General features: G+C 48.2%; 1 protein-coding gene and 1 long non-coding RNA gene across 8 annotated transcripts in view; one reads left to right on the top strand and one right to left on the bottom strand.

Annotated features, from left to right (window-relative positions):
* The window catches only part of Zfp710 (zinc finger protein 710), a 67,938-nt gene that overhangs the window by 34,480 nt on the left and 15,696 nt on the right, over nucleotides 1-17,762 (bottom strand). The window lies entirely within an intron of this gene.
* Gm51449 lies at nucleotides 1,973-11,368 on the top strand. The gene is made up of 3 exons (XR_003946651.1): nucleotides 1,973-2,162; nucleotides 2,394-2,555; nucleotides 6,107-11,368. It is a non-coding gene; the product is annotated as a predicted gene, 51449 (long non-coding RNA).

Below are 17,762 nucleotides of genomic sequence, written 5' to 3'. Positions count from 1 at the left end.
TGAGTTTTGTTTTCTCGGGGAGCCTCACAGAAGCCCTGGATCACTTCCAACTTGTGGCAATTCTCCTGTGCCCACCTCCCAAGTGCTGGTATTAGAGGTCCACGCCACCATGCCGGATGCCATGCACATTCTGGCGATCTGGGGGGACAGGGCAGTGTCCCGGTGTGGCTGCTTGACCTTTCACACGCCCCACTGCGGTCCCCGGTGGCACGGCCCTGCCTGCGTGGACTCTGCTCTTCCTGAGAATGATGGCCAGGTCTGTTCTGTCACCAGGGACTGGGACAGGCTTTCTTTCCACTGTGGCCAGTAGGGTTGACAGCTGAATGCAGGGAGGAGTGGCGAGCAAGTGCTAACAATGAGAATTCATTCCAGGCTCCCGATGGGCAGAGACCATCTGGACAGACCCAGAGGCCACCGGAGGGACGCCCCTTGGTGAGGAGGACATTCACTCCAGCCACTTCAGAGAAACCCAAGGAGCCCGGTGTCACTAAAAAAGAACATTAAAATCGAATGGCACCCGATGAATGGCTGGGAAACGTTACACATCAATCCAGTCGAGGGTTTTCCACTCTTAGATAAAGCAAAGGAAAGAGAAGAGTGAACTGGAGGAGGGGCAGGGGAAGGAAGCTGGGAGAGGAGGGCAGAGTCTCAAACTCTAGAGTTTACAGAGAAAGGGGAGGGAGAGACAAGGAGAGAACAGGAAGGGGAAGCTGAAGTTTTCCCCCTTAGAAATGGAAGTCACTACAGCAAAGCTGTCCTTGGCTCTGGGCAGGCCCAGGGTGGGGAGGTCAAACTCCAAACTACCAAAGACAGGCTCCACTGGGCCTGCCGTGCCTCTGGATGGGCTGCTGGTACCACCACCTAGGTAGGGCCCCAACTCAGAAGGCCTACTCTTGGTCACATGTTCACATGACTGTCCTGAAATTCTTACTCATTTTCCAACACAGGGTCCATGTTTCTATTTGTCACCCGGGCCCTGAAAATTATGTAGCCGCTCCTGGCTGACCTTTCCAGAGGACATTTCTGCAAGCAGGGCAGGAGGGTGGCTGTGGGCGGGCCCAGGCTGCTACTAGATGTTTGCTATCCAAACACTAGTCTCTGTACTGTTGACTCAGCCATCAGGTATTAGGAGGCAGAGCTTCACCCCCCAAGCTGAAGATCTGGGCCTGGGTGCTAGCTGTGGATAGACTCCACTGGGAAATCCACACTAAGGAGGCCTGACCTGTCCCTGCATACAGGAAGCACACATTACACTGAGCCTGTGGGGAACACCATGCTGTCTGGGGAGACCTGCCTCAAACGCTAAGCTCGCTACAGTCAGTGCGAGCAACTGGGCAAGCCTGTCCACATCCCGAGCCAGTGGGCTCCTCTGCCCCTAGAGAAGAAGAGATGTGGCAGGAAGCCACAGTGCCATCATTAATGCGCTGTGCTGTTGGGGGGCCAAGGCCACAGCTTCATCTGCCAGCCCCCCCACCTTTGAGAGCGGAGGCCATGGCACTATCCCAGGGTACCCCATCTTTGACTGGATCTCCATCAATGTACAGGCCAATCCCACCCCAAACCCCAAGACCAAAGGCAGAGGCCCTTCCAGACCCATTTTCCTCGTGGGGCCTCTGCCATTAGTTCCTCTGAGAAAGCAGCGCTACCCAAATGACCCCAGCCTGGGGATGGTTTGGCAGAGTCTCCAGGCAGGGGTGCAAAGGAAGCACCTGCAGGCAAAACCGGGGGCAGCTGCATCCCAGGTGAGCAGAGCAAAGCCAGGCTCACTAGGCCTGCCAGGGTGTCACTGGCCCAAGGTGACAGGGCCTACACAGGATTCTTAGAAATGGCGAAGAACTCCGGACCTTCGGAAGAGCAGTCAGTGCTCTTAACCACCGAGCCATCTCTCCTGCTGTGTCTGAAGACAGCTACAGTGTACTTACATATAATAAATAAATAAATCTTAAAAAAAAAAAAAAGAAATGGTGAAGAGAGTAAGCTCCAATCCAGATGAGGCGGAGAGAGCCCAGGGAGGAAGCTGGGAGTGGTGATCAGGCTCCCCTGGCTGCTAGGGAGAGCCCTCCAGGAACTGAGTTAATCAACGGCTACATCCTTACAATCCCGGCTGCACCAGCACCCAAGCCTGGGCTACTGATCGTCCACCACTGTCATGGCCAAACTATGTAAGTTCCTTAATATTATATTTGTCCCATTTTCATTCTCTGCCCCTCAAGCTGAGAGCTGAACTTAGAGACTGCGGGGGCGTGGCAACCGCTCTACCACGGAACTCTACCCTTCTGAACAACACTCTGGGAGTTGTACTGAATTTCTGGTCCTTGACCTGTACTTCTGTGTACACTGGCCTAAGAATGAAGAAGGGACGTTTACAAGTTAAAAAAAACCCTAAATTGCAGACTTGTCTGGAGATGCGACATAAGCTGCTGTCTCAGCTACTCCTCTTGGGCCGGAGAGTTCCAGAGCAGCTCGGGGAACACGGCAAGGCCTCACGTCAAAACTGAAGGAAACTAAGATAAAACACAGACTCGTCGATTTCATCGAAGTTCCTCTAGTCTCAGGTAGGAAGACTTCAAATGTCCTTTCACTCCCTCCCTGCCTTTCTGTCTTTTGCATTTTTTGAGAGAGGGTCTCACACAGCCTTGAATCCCTCCTCCCTCCACTCCCACCATCCCCTCATCCCCTATGGTGGGATTACAGGTGTCATGTCCTAAGGATGCACTCAAGGCTCCCTGTGCGCTAGACAAGCAATCTACCAACTGAGACCAGATATGTTCCTTTCCTTTTTTCTTTTCTTTCTAGGTTGTTTTCCCCCACCCAACCTCCCAACCCTCCCACCCCCACCCCCGCAGACAGGGTTCCTCTGTGTAGTCCTGGCTGTCCTGGAACTTGCTCTGTAGACCAGGTGAGCCTCAAACTCACAGATTCCTCCTGCCTACCTCTGCCTCCTGAGTGCTGGGGTTACAGATGTGTGCCAGCACATGTGACGACATTTTCCTTTTCTTTTTTCTTCTTTTTGTTAAGACAGGTTTTCTCTGTGTAGCCCTGGCTGTCCTGGAACTCACTCTGTAGACCAGGCTGTCCTCGAACTCAGAAATCCGCCTGCCTCTGTCTCCCAAGTGCTGGGATTATAGGCGTGCACTACCACCGCCCGGCTCCAGCTCCATTTCTTAATATTTCAAACACACATTTTTTATCAGTCTTGGGTGGAAGATATTTAATTTTTTAAAGTCATCTTTTTGTCTCTTCTTTCTCTTAAAAATAGAAAATAATAGCCAAGTGTGGTGGCACATGCTTTTAATCACAATCACAGCATGTGGAGGAGGCAAGCAGCCATAAATAGATGTCTGAGTTCGAGGCCAGCCTAGTCTACAGATCAAATTCCCAGGTCAGCCAAGGATATATAGTCAGGCCCTATCTCAAAAAAAAAAACAAAAAACAAAAAAACAAACAACTAAGAAAAAAGGAAGAAAGAAAGAAGGAAAGAAAGAAAGAAAAAGGGTGAAGAGGGAAAGAGAAAACCATATATACTTTTCTTAAATATTCTTGAAATGTATATGTAACACTACGTGGCCTGCTGAGCTCCACAGAACAAAGGTTGAAAGAGAATGAATGAGAAGGTCTCCTGAGCTCCGCGTACAGTTAAAGCATGCACTCCGTAACCAGGCCTCTCTCCGGATGATAGCCAGGCAACTGCAGGTCCCACCTGGACAGCCCTAACAGCCTGTGGGTGGCCATAGCAACTGCAGCGCTCAGGACTCACAGGAGTCCCACTTGGATCCAGTGTATCTCGGGCTGGGCCCAGGCAGAGGTAATTTCACAGCCCCTCCCACCTCCACCAGGCATAACAAACGCTCTAGAGATGCCCACTACCCAAGAGCCACCGATAACAGGATGGCTGGTGGTGTTACAGACACAGAGCAAAATAAACTCGCCTGGCAGTGGTGGTTCACGCCTTTAATCCCAGCACTTGGAAGGCAGAGGCAGGCGGATTTCTGAGTTCGAGGCCGGCCTGGTCTACAGAGCGACTTCCAGGACAGCCAGGGCTACACAGAGAAACCCTGTCTCAACAACAACAACAGCAGCAACAACAACAACAACAGCAACAACAACAACAACAGCAGCAACAACAACAAAAATAAATGAATGAATGAATGAATGAATGAATAAAAATAAGCTCAAAGTAACCAAGCAGGCTCACTATTCTGGGCCAAGTGCTGATAAATCCCCGATACTGAATGGACAGAGCTCTGCTCTTTGAAACTTTCTGGGTGTCCTCAGGGATGGGTCACTTAAACTACCTGGTTTTCTCATCTCCTCAGAAATCAGATGGATGGATAGGAGCATTGCTTCTCAGATATTCAAGGAGTCACGTAGGGGCCATTTAAATGTAGGTTCTGGATTAGCTGGGTGGGGGCTGGGGTTGGTTCTCAAACAATGCTATACCCTCAGCCCCCCCCCCCCCCAAGCAGTCCAGTCTCTAGAGCCCACGATCAGGTGCTATGCTCTCATGACTTCTCTGTTCTGCATAATTCAATTCAATCCCTGTGTTGTATTAAACCAAAACCATCATTCTGTGAATGAAGCAATCACTACCACCTGTCAGGTACACAGCTCATGAGATAGAGCCAAGCCATCGATTTTAATGATGATAGCTTTTCTGGGTATCTGCTTGTCACAAAACAGTCCATTCAGCAATTTTTGCCTGCACATATGTCTCATGGGCTCTAGGCCTACAGAAGTCAGAAGAGAGCACTGGACGCCCTGGAACTAGAGTTACAGACGATCGTGAAGCTCCTTGTGGGTGCCGGGAACTGAACCTGAGTTCTGTGGAAGAGCAACAGTGCTCCTAACAGCTGAGTCATCTCTTCAGCTCCAACTCAGCAATGTTTACAAACCTGAAAGGACGCCCTCTGCAGCTCTTTGCACTTAGAGGAATGCACTCCTGTCCTGTGGGTGGTGTGGCCTTCCTTCTTGTTGGAAAGTGGACTTCGTTCCCCACTGCTGGACCTGCTCTGTGCCTTGCTCCCTGGGCACACCTGGGCACTAACACACCAGGGGGTCATGTGGACTGCACATCTGGAATCCAGCACACGTGAAGCACTCCGCTAACACCGGCTGCTGTGCAGACAAGACAGAGCCAGTGTAGAAGGCCTGTGAGCTGTGGAACTTTCCTAGGAAAACCAAGACTTAAGCCAAATACCTCCTTCCTTCTCATCAAGATAGAGATGGTAACAGCTGCTAATCCTTACAGCTATGAAGACTGAGGGAATGGCCTCTAGAAAGCGCTCAACAATCACTTTGTGGAATCACTATTATCAAGGGTTTTGTTTTGTTTTGTTTTGTTTTTTCCTGTCTTTGGCTCTTTTTGTTTTTCTTTGAGGTAGGGTCTCAGGTAACTGAAGCTGGTCTTGAACTCCTGATCTTCCTGTTTCTACCTCCTGAGAGCTGAGATTAAAGCCAAGACTTGCCACATCTAGCCCCTCAAGTTTAAAAGTCCAAGAAGAATGTAGAATCTAGTCCCACCTGAGCAGGAAGGAGTCTGAGCTCCCTGGTCCCAACATGGTGATGCTGGGTCAGCCTTCCTTACGTCTGTGCTTCCGTCCTCCCTCCCTGCCACCCTTCCAGCCCTGGGGGGACAATCCCAGGGTCCCCTGAGCCACACCTCTGCGTCACACTGAATAACCACAATGCAACCCACACCTTACTAGACCTTGCTGGTCCGGCCAGCAGAGCTGACCCCACCCGCAACACAACCCAGGCGTGCACTTGCTCCCTGAGAGCGGGGCTGAGGAAGCTCTCTGCAAACATGCTCCCGGGCCAAACCCTTCGGAGAAGTTTCCCAGTGGGCACCCATCCAACACTCACATTAATTACATCCACAGTACGCCAGGCGCATGCGGCTGGACACTGAAAGATTAGACAACAGCAAAGATTAGAGCAGTCTCCCGCCATGACCTCACTGAGCTGCAGAGTGGGCTTGATTGAGAAGCTTTTGCTGTAAGACCCAATGAAACTACCCATGGCAAAGAGTTTGGAAAGCAAGACAACGAATATTCCTTCTCACCATAACCCGCCACCTGAGTTCTTTCCCCCTGAATGTGTTTTTCAGGACTCTGATCGACGTTTGGACAATCTATTACCCAGATTAACTTCCCATAAGTGGGAGCCCCCATAACATGTTCATAATCAGTCATAGCTATGGACTGCACACCACGTGCCTGCCCACCTCATTCAGACTGCTTCCAGCTTGGCCAGCTGCCCAAGAGATCACTTTCATGCATCCAGGGGAGGGGGGCGGAGATGGAGAGGAAAGGGGGAATATTATGTAATTTGATAGGATCAGATGGGCCCAAGTTGAAAGCTCACACTGTGGGGCTAAGCAAGGTACTTATCTTCTCTGAATCTTAATTTCTGTGAAATGGGCATAATGTCCTGGTGATGGGTGGTTTTAAAAGGCAACTTGACACACTGGAGTACCACTTGGGAAGGATGTCTTAATGAGGGGTTATCTAAACACGGCTGGCCCGTCGGGTTAATTGGGGTGGGAAGACCACCCTGCATATGGATGACACTATTTCATGGGCTGACCCCGGACCGGATGGGAAGGAGCCAGCACGCTGAGTGTGCATGCATCAATTCTCTCCCTGCTCTGGGCTGTGAATGTAATGACTGGCTGCTTCAAGTTCCTGCCACCAGTCCCTCATGGCATTGCTTGCCTTTAATCTCCCAGCCCTCCAAAGGTAGAGGCAGGCAGATCTCTTAGTTTAAGGCTAGCCTGTTCCACATAGCAAGTTCCAGGCTAGCCAAGGCTACACAGTGACACCCTGTTTCAAAAAACCAAAAACTTCCTGCCACCTTGAGCCCCCCCCCCCCCCCCCGCTGCCATCCCCAACATGGACTATAAATTATAATTGCGAGCCAAACTCTCCCTTACATTGCTTTTGTCAAAGTATTTTATCACTGTGACAAGAAAGAAAACTAAGACAGCCCCCTTCATAGGTTAAAGCTGCAGCATTCTGAGCTCGGGACCTGACATAGGATGGCATACACTTTTTATTCCCCACACAAGCCAGGCAGCAAAGTGGACCACTGAGCTACAACCCAGCTCTTTCTTTTCTTCACTTCTACGGTCATGACTGACTCCCACATACCTCCTCAAGTATTAAAAAGGTATGTGTGGCTGCCCGGAGTCATGGTGCAACAGCAACCAGGGCCACATCCAGGATATCTCGGGGTTCAATGAAGTCCTCAAGAGAGGCTGCAGTGAACTTCAGAACTTGCATGGACAGATGGAGTTAGCGTGACGAACCACTAGCATCTGTCCTATGGGGCCACGATGTACGGATGTTTACAGTAAAAGTATTACAACTTTTCAAAACATTTGAAAATTTTTCATAATAAAACCTTGGAAGGCTGAGCGTGCCTTTAATCCCAGCACTTGGGAGACAGAGGCAGGCAGATTTCTGAGTTCGAGTACAGCCTGGTCTACAGAGTGAATTCCAGGACAGCCAGAACTATACAGAGAAACCCTGTCTCAAAACAAACAAACAAACAAACAAACATTGGAGGGGGCTGGTGAGATGGCTCAGTGGTTAAGAGCACTGACTGCTCTTCTGAAGGTCCTGAGTTCAAATCCCAGCAACCACATGGTGGCTCACAACCATCCATAATTAGATTTGACTGATGCCCTCTTCTGGTGAGTCTGAAGACAGCTACAGTGTACTTAGATATAATAATAAATAAATCTTTAAAAATTTTTTTAAAAACCTGGGAGGGAGGCTACAGCTTAGCTATAGCTTGCCTTGCATACAGAAGCCATCCATGGCTTGATCCGAAGCACTATAAAACTAAAGAAGCCCTTCCCTCCAAAACAAAACAAAACCCCTCACACTCTTCCTAACTTAAGAAACAAAAATGCATGGTACTTTAATTAAAAAACATGCATTGCAGAGCTAAGGAGATGGCTCGTGGGTAAAAGTGCTTGTCACAAGAGTATGAGGACCCAAGTTCAGATCTCTAGAAGCCATAATGAAGCCCGGAGTGGCAGTTTTCATCTCTAACAGCCCCGGGCATGTAGTGAGATGGGACGAGGGTGGGTACAGGTACCAGAAAGTAATAGACTTTCTCAAACAAGGTGGGAAGCAAAGACCAGTCAATACCCACGTGGGTCTCCTCTAACACCCACAGTATAACCACATACATGGCTGGCAAACATGTATGTGTATACATACATGCAACACACACACACACACACACACACACACACACCCCAGATAAATCAAGTGCACTTTATTAGTTAACTTTGTCAAATATTAACTAAGTGTAGAGTCTGCCACATACTGAACTGACCTGGTCCATGTGTTCATCAAGGTTGCCAAGGGCAACAGTTTCTTTGTGCCAGGTATTTACTTGCTAATCATGGGCTCTAGTCATAATGTTTTCAAGTTTGTCTTCGTTTTTTTTTTAGTAAAACTTTTGTTTGTTTGTTTACTTATTCATTCAAGCTTTTACTTTGTAGCCCAGGAAGGCCTCAGGTTTATGGCTATTCCTGAGTTTCAATTTCCTGAGTTGCTAGGTCCACCAAGTCTAACTATTAACCTTGATTTAAAAAGCAAAACACACGTAAACTGCTAGCGGAGGCACTGAGTAATGGCAACAATGTAGACACTGAAACAGAAGGATCTCAGACTGTCCCGGCTACCCGCCTCAAAACACAAAACAACAAACGAGCAATCAAACCAAAAATATCACTGACAACAAAAAATCTAATCTGCACAGGCTCTTTAATAGAAGTAAAACATCAACCTACTTATATATTTATGATAAAAAAAAATCTTTGCTCCATCACTACCAGCCTCTCATTCTTTTACAGTCTGCATACAGAGATTGCAAATTTTTTTTCCACAGTCAAATTTGTTCTCCCTCCCCATCCTCCCAGCAGGAGCTCGACCACTGAGCAACACAACACACCCAGGCTCTGGGCTTTTCTGGTGACTTTTGATTGGCTCTGAACTTTAGAAATCAACCCAAGCCTGAGCTGTAATGTCAACTAAGCTGGTTTTACTGGATTCTAAACAGAAATGGTGACACAGGTCTCCTTGGCCGATTTCAGCACCGATGCCTGAGTGTTTCTAGTCACTTGTAACACGGGCTAGTAGCTTTCATAGGTACTCTGAGTCACGCTAAGAAGGCACCACACTTCTGTTTCTCTTCTGGCATACTGTTTAGGTAGAAGTGTAGTCAATTCTTCCCCAGCATGTTTGGAGGTAATCCGGCTTTGCTCTAGCTCTAGCTCACTAGCACACCATACATACTGTAGTAAGCTTTCCTGATGCTGACTAGTCTTCCTTCTGGCCCCACTGGGTTGTGGTAGATGCCTTCCTTAATATGTTACTGAATTCTATTTCCTACCTACCGTTTGCATTCTTGAATCCGGTCTCCTTGCAACGTTTAGTGTCAGTCTTATTTTTGCTCTGTGGACTGAACTGGAGACTTCTCTATCTTTTGCTAAGCCACAGAACAGCGTAATGCTATCAATACCATCACGTTTGAAATTAACCAGGAAAAGCGCTGGGAACTGCCGCCTTTGGGTAGAGGAGGCGTTGCTCTGATAAGGATCATGATTCCCCTCCCCCCCCCCCCCCATGAGCAACATATACATTTTCAGAGGAGCAAGCATTTAATTGAGAGTTTCAAATTTAAGCCCATTGCTGTGCATAATTTTTTCCATTTAAATATCGCTAAGTCTATTGAAATGTGCCCCCGCCCATTCCTGTTCCTATGATTGTTTTCTTTATTCCTTCCATTCTCAAATAAACATGCCAGAGGTTACTCTACTTTGTTTAAAAACAGTACTGGCTCTTGGACACGTTCGTTAATTTCAGTGTTTCAGTTTTGTGATTCACTTATTTCTGCCTTTATCTTTACTGGTTTCTCCCTAGCCTTCCTTGGGGGCTGTTTTGATGCACCCACCCCTCCAAGATTTGGAGCTGAATGCTTCATTTAATCTCTTTTTTCTCCCATTTTCTTTTTCATAATAAAGGCATTTGATGGCATGAGAATAGAACCAGCTGTCTCCCATAGGTTTGGTTATGTAGTATTTTGGTTTTTGATGCTTCTCTAAATATTCATCACCGTACTCCTTTATTTTTTATCTTGATCCAATAACACTTGAGGAGCAGGCATTACAGTTTTGTTGAATGGCTAGGTTTGGGCTGTAGTGTGTTTGAATTTGCAGTGTTTTGGCTGGGTTTACTGCATGGTGATCAAAGGCCCCCTGGACTGGCACTGTTTCTGTTTTGGGTAGGATGTGAGTTCTTGCAGTTGGTTAAGGGAGCTGACAGCGCGTCTGCAGAGCATATGCTCGCTCCCAGAGCCCAAGTGCTTGGAAACTTCGCTTTGCCACGTTATGTCAAAAGTAAAAGAGAAGGAGGCGAAGTTCAACGTGCCCGTGGCCATGTTCAGGTGCAGTCTACGTAATAAAAACACAGGAGGGCTCTGTGGACCACCTGCTGTTCATAAATTTTAGCTTAGGAGATTATGAGCAATTTTTAATGTTAACATTTTTATATGTTTATCAAATTCCCTACAGAACTATAAAGCTGACTAATATAATTTTCTTTCTTTTCTCCCAAGGTTTGCTAACAGATGAAATATAGATGATAAAACAGGGTTTCAGGACACATGCCCTGCCCGCCCAGTCAGAGTTAAGGAAGCCACCAAAAATAATTAGACTTGGACACACCTGAGAAACTCCTGAGAACAGTGGCTGGTGACGGGCCCATCATCACTCTGGTTCTAGAAAAGGGAATGGATGCTTGTGTTGGTTGGCCCACTAGCATCTGCTGCCCTTTCTAAGCCAGTAGTCCTGGAGAGGGAGTGGCCAAAACCCTAGGGAGGTCAAGATAACTCCACTGTCCACCAGAGAGAGGGGAGAAATCTGTGGGAGGTACAATAGGGAGAAGGGCTTCCCTTACTGATCCTGGGAGGTGACAGCTCCACAGCCCTGCCACACTTACTCCAACTTCCTGGAGTCCTTTCCCCATGGGATCTCTCCTGTCCCTACCCTGAGTTCTGTGTCCGAGCGGGAACGGAAGGAGGAGGCCAGGAGGTGTTACTAATAAAAGGATGGGGCAGGAATAACCAGTTGTCTCAATCACTAAGCCCACCTCCTCGGTGTGGTTGTTAGACCCCATCTAATGTGGTGGACAGTCTAGGCCCATGGAATCAGGAGGAACGTCAGGGAAAAGGACTCCTTGTCCTTTTCTGTAGAAATTGGATTAAGATGGTTAACCAAGGGGGCTGGAGATGGCTCAGTGGTTAAGATCACTGACTGCTCTTCCAGAGGTCCTGAGTTCAATTCCCAGCAATCACATGGTGCTCACAACCATCTGTAATGGGATCTGATGCCCTCTTCTAGTGTGTCTGAAGACAGTGACAGTATACACTAAATAAATATTATTATTATTATTAATAAAAAGATGGTTAACCAAATACAGCAAGATGTTAGGATGCAGGTGGAAGGAAAAACTCCTGCAAGCTGTCCCCTGACCTCCAGAACACATACCTACACACACACACACACACACACACACACACACACACACACACGAGTGCACACACACGCACACACAGAGTAAATAAATCTAGCCCAGAATGGGGCATACAATTAGTGCTCAAACTAGCCTCCCTCCTCCCTCACTGAGGAAGCCCAGCTCAAGCTCCTGCCACGTTTCAAAGGCTCTTGCTACATCTCAAATGCAGACTCAGGTGTGCAGAACATGCCCCAGTGGAGACATTTTAGTTGGGATAAATTTTCAACGAGCTTTAAGAAACTCAGCCAAGAACAGAAAACGTACTTTTATAAATTATCTGTTAACATCAGGAGAGAACTCTAGGAGAAACGACAACGCGGTACTCAGGCAAAAGCACTATATGCATTACCAGGAGAGGTCCTCAACTCTCAGGCCAACACTCCCGAGGGGATTTGCACTCACAGATATGGCCTCGATGCTGGTCATGCTGGAGTGGTCTACCTTACTGTTTCTTCCCTCAGAACCCACTGGAGGGAATGGCAAGCCTTGGAGGATGTCTTGACATATTGTCAACTTGCCTCACCGGGATCTCCATCTCCTGCCCCCAGACTCTGCCTCCCACTCCCAATGGCCTCTTCTCACATGTCCTGGGTTTTGCTTTGCAAGGCTCCCTTTGCCGGCCAGACAGCATCCCCATCAACCAACGATCCCACCTCCTCCCACCCCTAGTGATGCTGGGCCCCGGGTTCTACTTCTAGCAGTTCTAAACAAGCCAGGTGTGGCAGTTCCAGCATTTGGGAGGCTATGACAGAAAGATCTCACAAGTTCAAAGTCAGCCCGGGCTACACTGCAAGACCCTGTCTCAACAAAAACAAAAACACAAAACAAAACAACAAATTCCAGGCAACTTCACAAGCTCCTGTTTGTAAGTCCAACATCACTTGTGGACTAGGGACAGAGACCATGATATTCACCTTTGTATCAGAGTTGGGCCAATGAAAGTTACATGGTAAAAACTTGGTGATTAAATGAAGATATGAAAAGGGGGAATTTTTAAAAGAGCAGAGGAACCCCTGACTTCACAGCGCTGGGATCTACAGGAAACAATGACGGCATTGAGCATAGACACTAAAAGAGCTGCCTGTGCCTGGGTCACTGGCTTGTGAAGCTAACTAAGGCTTGGGAGGCTGCGGATAAGGAGGCAAGACTAGGAAGCATTATCTGTCCAGCCCCTGAGTCCTGTGACACGTCTGTGGGTCCTTTCCTTCCCTCTGAGCCCAGGTCTACATGGTCTTTTAGGTCAGTGCCTGCACGGGGTGAAAGCGGCCTGTATTTCCATGTGTAACAGTCTCAGACTACAAAGGCCTGTGCTGAGATCACATTGATTCTGTCTCAAGCCACCCACAGCAGAGACCCTCACCCTTCGCCCCATGGCTCCCTGCAGTGCTAAGGGTGGGCAGGAACACTTCTCCGAGGATGCCCAAGTGGCCTAGTGCTTGTACCTTTGGTGGGTCCAACACCATTAAAAGTGGTTGGTCCATTTCCTCCCAAATCTTAGCTGGCAGGTTCCATCTAAGGTTGCAGAAGGGGATCTATCATGTCCTATTACAAATCGGGGAGGGTCACTGTGGGTTCGGGATGCGACATTCGGAAGAGAGAGAGGACGGAGTAGATAAGGGATCTTATCCACCAGCAAGATAACAGGGATAGAGTGACAAAGGAGCTGGGAGCGTGGCTGGCGATGGGAGAAAAGAAGAGCATATTAAAATTTAAACAAAGCCCACCCCAGGGGAAACAACCAGGCTCCCTCTCCTAACCTGCGCCTCTCTTTTCTAGCTTCAGGTTCATATAAACTGAAACGACGCCCTTCTCTTGGGGCTACGGTTTGTGCTTTTGTTTTTTGTTATCCATTCGGGCAGTGGCAGCTGGCAGATTGGCTCTCTTGGGGGGGGAGGCAGTTTGGGCCTCCTCAAGCCTATGGTCTTTCCAGGCAGGCTTAAAAGAAGACAGAACGCAGCAGGCTAGGGCCCAGGGCCTCAGCTTGACAGAGGGTGCAGAAGGTAAGGAGAGTTTTTCTGACATGTGGACATGGCCAAACACAGGCCTCCATGCCAACAACAAAAGAGTCTAAGAAGAAAGATGTTAGGAAGGGAAGGTGCCCAAAAGCTCCCACCAACTATCAGGACAAACGGGCCATGCAGAGCAGGGAAGGAAAAGGAGGAAGAGCCATTCAGGAAAAGGAACAGGAAGGCCCAGTTTAGCCTGCACGAAAGCTACTTCCTCAAGAAAGTCCGACGAACTTCCTTCTCTTCTCTTACCCGTGAGTGTGTGTGGGGCCCAAGTTTGGGCAGAAGCCTACACAGGATATATCATCAGCTCCTTCCACTCCAGAGACCCAGTAAGGCCAGCCTCAGCATCTTCCTAGAGTTAGGACAGGATGTTTGTTTTAGGTTATCGCCCTAGCAAAGAGACAGGCCCGTTTCCTGAGAGTCTCCCTTCAGCCCTAAGCCCTAGGAAAAGGTTTCCCAGGGAACCACAGAACTGACTATTGCCTGAGGTTAGAAAGAGCAATGCAGGGGCCCAGACCTGGAGCACAGGGTGCAAAATAGAGGCATAAAGATAGAACTTTCTTCCCTTAAGCTAACAGAGGCCAAGGAATCCATGCTATGTATGTGGAAAGGACTTGGAAAGAGAAGTTTTTTTGTTTGTTTTTGGGGTTTGTTGTTTTTTTTCGAGACAGGGTTTCTCTGTATAGCCCTGGCTGTCCTGGAGCTCACTTTGTAGACCAGGCTGGCCTCGAACTCAGAAATCTGCCTGCTTCTGCCTCCCAAGTACTGAGATTAAAGGCATGCGCCACCTCGCCCGGCTGAAAGAGAAGTTTTTAAAACCTATAATCCACCGGGCATGGTGGTGCACGCCTTTAATCCCAGCACTTGGGAGGCAGAGGCAGGTGCATTTCTGAGTTCGAGGCCAGCCTGGTCTACAGAGTGAGTTCCAGGACAGCCAGGGCTACATAGAGAAACCCTGTCTCGAAAAACCAAAAAAAAAAAAAAAACCAACAATGTATAATCCCCCAAAACCCAAAAATAAACATACAACAGTGTTAAGACAAAAAGTTGGTGTTCAGTGAAGAGGAACCAAAATGCTATGGGTGTTTCTGCAAGGCGATTTTAACAACCGAACTTGGTCCTTGAGGGGAATATGGAAATGAAAGCTTATAATCCCTGGCACTCGGGAAGCTGAGGCAGGAGTGTTGCCAAGAGTTTGAAGCCAGCTAGGCTACAGAGAGTTCCGGACTAGTCTGGACTACAAGGAGGGACTCTGTCTCCAAAAACCACCCAAACACTGCCACCCAAACCCAGAAAACAGTCTAACTGCAGAAGACTAAATCGAAGTCCTGGGGCTGGGGGATGCCTTATTGGTAAACTGCTTGTTGTGCAGATATTTAGGTTTGAGTTTGATTCCCAGCAGCACCTGGCAGGCATGGGGGAGGTGGGGGGAGACAGACAGGCGGGTGGGCAGAGACAGGGCATCCCCAGGGCTTGGCCAATCGAGCTAATTGGTGAGCTCCAGGTTGAAGGAGAGACCTTATCTCAAAAACTATGGTAGACATCGATCAAGGATGACGCCCGATGCCCACCACTGACTAAAATGCCATCGACTGGCCCGGAAGGACGCTCTAAATCCTTTGCAGTGGCTCTAAGGAGAATGTTTAGCCCAGAGAGTATTTTTAATTAAAAAACTCATTTAACATTTGTTAATTAAGTAACAAGATGGTACAAACAGTACAATTTCATATTTTGAATTAAAATCTTGCTGAAGGGGTGTATATATACTCTCCCTTTAAAATATTTAATAATTATAGATCTTTTCTGGCCCATTTATTATACTAATGTTCTGCAATAAACTTCTTTGTAATAAGAAAGATGGCCATGCTGGGTAGTGGGTGTGTCTTTAATCCCAGCACTCAGGAGGCAGGGCAGGTGGATATCTGAGTTCCAAGGACAGCCTGGCCTACAGAGTGAGTTGCAGGACAGCCAGGACTGCACAGAGAAACCCTGTCTCAAAAAACAAAGCAAAACAAACAAACAAACAAACAAAGCCTACATTTGAGTCCTTTCAAGGACTAAGACTGTTCCAGACAAAAGAATTTAGAAGTCTCCAGAAGGCCCCAGTCAGTGCAGCCAGGGTGAATCTCCAATACAGAGCCACACAATCCTCCAATCTCTTTTCTTTCTTTCTTTTTTTATTTTTTGTTTGTTTGTTTTTCAAGCCTTAGCTGTCCTGGAACTCACCCTGTAGACCAGGCTAGCCTCAACAATCCTCCAATTTCTGAAGACAAATTCTGAGGACACGGCCCCTCTGCAGGCCCTCGTGATGAGCGCAGAAGTAGTGGGGCTGAGGAGCTGAGTGGGGAGAAAGCAAAGCCCATGTCTCCTGTCCTTTGTTTGAAGAGAGGGAGACTGACTGGGCCCACAGCTAGGTTTACCTGCAGTCCAGCCACTCGGCCGACCTATGCAGGAGGAGTGCTAGGTATTAGAGGCCTGCACAGCAGTAGTCTAGCCTATCTTCCACCGAGAGGTAAGAGGATCGGGAGTTTATGGCCAGCCTAGGCTACACAGCCAATTTAAGACCAGCTTGGGCTACATGAGACTTCATCCCCCCCCCAAAAAAAAGGTTAGGGGGGCAGTTTCTGCGCTGTTATTTGTAGGCAGAGAAATTCTCTTAAGTTCTGTAAAAGAAACAGAACACTGCCTGCACTACGGGAACGTTTCCCCAGATAAAGATGGAGAAGCGGATGGAGGAGAAGATGGAGAAAAAGATGGCCATCGGGTGTTTAGAGCACCATATTAAGAGTGGTCCTCATTCAAATGTGTCCTGGAGCCCAGAAGAATAAAGTCCACACAGCACAAACTTCATTATTCAAGGGTCAGGAAAACCCCAGAAGCAGGGGAGGCGGCTGGATGTCTCAGGCCCTGGTTATGATCAAAAGCAGAAGGCGTTAAAAGTCCATCTCAAGCATCAACAAGCATCTATTAGGGAACACTTGCTGGGCACCTCCTCTCCATTCACACACGCAGCTCCATGGTAATGGCACTGAGATGGTCCATCAGACACAACGAAAGGAAGGTGGGCTGGTGGGATGTGTCCCCAGGCAAGAGTATTGTGCACATCAGCTCAGACACAAGGATGCCAGGAACTTCTTATCCCTGTTAGCATCACAAGAAAGAGCCCAGCCTCTCTCAGAAGCATCCACTAAGTGATCCTACACACCAGGACCACTGGCATGGGATGGATCTCTTAAAGACACCACACTCTCCCCCTGGGTGAAGCTGCGTAGCCTGCAAATTAGTCTTGCACTACACATGGCCGCCTCCTTCCGCCTTGCTCTCCACCCAGCTTCTCTCCTCAGCAAAGGGAAAGCAGTCAGTACCCTTCCTTTGAGAAAACAATGCAGCCGGGAGGCAGAGGCAGGGGGATTTCTGAGTTTGAAGTCAGCCTGGTCTACAAAGTGAGTTCCAGGACAGCCAGGGCTACACAGAGAAACCCTGTCTTGAAAAACAAAAAAACAAACAAAAAACTTTAAAAATTATCCTCCTGATCCTTCTCTCCTCCTACAAGGTCTCTCTCTCTCTCTCTCTCTCTCTCTCTCTCCCCTCCTTTCCCCTTGGTTACTTGCCTGGCCTTGGTCCTTGGGGCCAGTGAACTCATCCACCCGAGAGCAGCTTCCCAATAAACCTGTCTTTAATAATAATAATGATATAAAAATCTTCCAAGTACTAAGTGCCTTTAGCTCTGAAAACTTCTTGACCATAAAACAAAGTAAAGGCTTCAGAAAACCAGGATGTGATCTGCCTGGGTTCCGGGCAGTGGCCGACACCTCCCCGAGGCCAGTTCACAGACAGTAAGTAGTCAAAGCTTCCTTGACATAATGCTGAAGTTCAGACGCTCTGATGAAAGCTGGCCACTTCAAAGCCGGGATTGCAGAGCCCATCTCTAATCTCCCGCATTGTGTCTGATGCAGCCGGCAGGGCATGGGGCTTGCCTTCTCCATACATTGCCTGAGCTTTGCCCTGCAGACACAGGCCGGCTGGAGAGGCAGGAATGGAAGTTTACACACATTCAACTGGTAGATGGATGACCACAGGCTCCTGAGCAAGGAAATGTCAGTTTTAAAAAGAGAGGGGCATGATGGCATACTCCTTTATGCCCGGCATAAAGAAGCAGGCA

This window comes from Mus musculus, chromosome 7, assembly GCF_000001635.26.
Source record: "Mus musculus strain C57BL/6J chromosome 7, GRCm38.p6 C57BL/6J".
Classification (NCBI taxonomy): domain Eukaryota; kingdom Metazoa; phylum Chordata; class Mammalia; order Rodentia; family Muridae; genus Mus; species Mus musculus.
This window is presented reverse-complemented; position numbering and strand designations above follow the sequence as displayed.